Below are 2500 nucleotides of genomic sequence, written 5' to 3'. Positions count from 1 at the left end.
CGAAACGTTTTTTCCCGTATCTCTTGCCGTTTCGGCGCTGTTCGCCCGTAAATGTTTCGGAGTTGACGACCTACGGCCGTAGGACTCTGAATAAATTCTCGACCGTCCGGAGGTGCCGCCGACGTCCGGAGGTACCGCCGGCGTCCGGAGGTGCCGCCGGCGATTGGAGGTACCGCCGGCGTCCGGAGGTACCGCCGGTGACCGGAGGTGCCGCCGGCGTCGGAGGTGCCGCCGGTGACCGGAGGTACCGCCGGCGTCCGGAGGTACCGCCGGCGTTCGAAATTACCTCTGGCGGTCGGAGGTGCCGCCCGTGTAACGCAACGCGCATTCACGCCACTAACGGCGAGTGATGCGAGAGATCGCTTCACGCGAGAGTTTCACAATTTTGTGCGAGCCTCGTACCCGCGCCGTCGAATCTTTCGACACGGCCCGAGGACCGCGTTTCGAAGCCGGTATTTCGAGAAATTCGACATTTCTAGAAAATATGTCTACGCGGTCTGACGATACTCCGAGAGCGATGACACGTTCGTCCGAAACGTTTTTTCCCGTATCTCTTGCCGTTTCGGCGCTGTTCGCCCGTAAATGTTTCGGAGTTGACGACCTACGGCCGTAGGACTCTGAATAAATTCTCGACGGTCCGGAGGTGCCGCCGGTGATCGGAGGTACCGCCGACGACCGGAGGTGCCGCCGGCGACCGGAGGTACCGCCGGCGTCGGAGGTGCCGCCGGTGACCGGAGGTACCGCCGGTGACCGGAGGTACCGCCGGCGATCGGAGGTGCCGCCCGCGGCCGGAGGTACCGCCGGCGACCGAGACTGCCGCGACGTAATGTCTCGACTGCGCCGTCCATTTGACGCTCGCGCTCGTATACGTCCGTGCGTAGGACCGTGCGTCGCCGACCGCCCGGCCGGCCGGTTGGGTACTATAAGAGATACGTCGCGCTCGGCGTTACGAACGAGTCGAGCGAGTCGGGCGAGTCGGACGAGTCGAGATACGTACTTTTCAGTCACGACTAGTGGCAGAAGTACGTCGCGTTCGGCGCGTCTCGAACGTTTCGTGCGTACTCTAACTTTATATTAAAAGGGAAAGAAGGAAACCACGAATAATAATCGAGCAGTACACGGGGCAAGTCTTCTTGGAAGAGACTTGTTGTCTCGCAAAGACGTTACGACTCGTTGTCGTCGTCGTGTCGTAATTCTCCTTGGCGGCGGAGATTGCGATACGCGCTCCACTCGTTCGCCGCTGAACGCGGGTAAAATATACACACTTGTTTATACGATCACAGCATTGCCACGAGTCGGTGTCGCAAGACCGAATGGCTCTTATGTGGCGCGCACGCATCTAGTGTGTTGGCCGCGCGATTCCCTCTCGTTTTGAACGCAGCAGTGGAATCGTCGCGCTTACCGAACGTTTACTCCACGGATACGAGTTGGCGGAAGGGCAAGAAACGCTCTTCCCGCTCGCTTTGTACGCCGTAGCGAAAGATTTTTACTGGTCGTTCTTGAACGTACGAACCAGACAGAATTTGTCCTCGACGTCTAAGCATCGGCACCGTCGATCTAGCGTCAGGGTAAATCGCGCGGGTCTTTCGAGACCCGAGCATTTTAACATTTTGGGAGAATGAGAATGAGTATATGATCTTTTGTATAAGAAAAGAAAAGTCGATGATAATAATATATCAACAGAGATATAACAAGGATAATTAAGAGGAGAGAGAAGGCAGGCAGTTCTTAGCGAACCTTGTCGTTCTCTCGCGTATACTTTACGCAACGCACACACAGTGTCGCCGACCGGCTAAGCAAGACCGGCGGCAATGAAACGGCACACGAGCGTGTCGCGTCGGTGCCCGATTAACACCGGGCCACCGGACGCGCGCTCAAGAGAGCTAGCGACGAGTCTCTCGGGCTCGCTCGCGAGTTACTCCTTGCGAGTAACCGAACACGAAGCTCCCTGGTTGATCCTGCCAGTAGTCATATGCTTGTCTCAAAGATTAAGCCATGCATGTCTCAGTGCATGCCGAATTAAGGTGAAACCGCGAATGGCTCATTAAATCAGTTATGGTTCATTAGATTGTACCCACATTTACTTGGATAACTGTGGTAATTCTAGAGCTAATACATGCAAAACAGAGTCCCGACCAGTGATGGAAGGGACGCTTTTATTAGATCAAAACCAATCGGTGGCGGGCGGCTCGCCGTTCGTCCACCGTTTATTTTGGTGACTCTGAATAACTTTGTGCTGATCGCACGGTCCTAGCACCGGCGACGCATCTTTCAAATGTCTGCCTTATCAACTGTCGATGGTAGGTTCTGCGCCTACCATGGTTGTAACGGGTAACGGGGAATCAGGGTTCGATTCCGGAGAGGGAGCCTGAGAAACGGCTACCACATCCAAGGAAGGCAGCAGGCGCGCAAATTACCCACTCCCGGCACGGGGAGGTAGTGACGAAAAATAACGATACGGGACTCATCCGAGGCCCCGTAATCGGAATGAGTACACTTT

At 55.8% G+C, this 2500-nt stretch overlaps 1 non-coding gene across 1 annotated transcript in view; it reads left to right on the top strand.

Moving 5' to 3' along the window:
* The first annotated feature begins 1945 nt into the window (after nt 1-1945).
* LOC145948159 (small subunit ribosomal RNA) overlaps nt 1946-2500 on the top strand; it is a 1921-nt gene continuing 1366 nt past the window's right edge. The window contains exon 1 of the ribosomal RNA XR_014427281.1: nt 1946-2500. This exon is cut by the window's right edge and continues 1366 nt beyond it. This is a non-coding gene — a ribosomal RNA (small subunit ribosomal RNA).

This window comes from Prenolepis imparis, unplaced genomic scaffold (genome assembly GCF_030444845.1).
Source record: "Prenolepis imparis isolate NDT839.2.m4 unplaced genomic scaffold, iyPreImpa1.0 SCAF_265, whole genome shotgun sequence".
Taxonomy (NCBI): Eukaryota; Metazoa; Arthropoda; class Insecta; order Hymenoptera; family Formicidae; genus Prenolepis; species Prenolepis imparis.
Note: the sequence above shows the minus strand (reverse complement) of the source record. Positions and strands in the feature narration are given on the sequence as shown.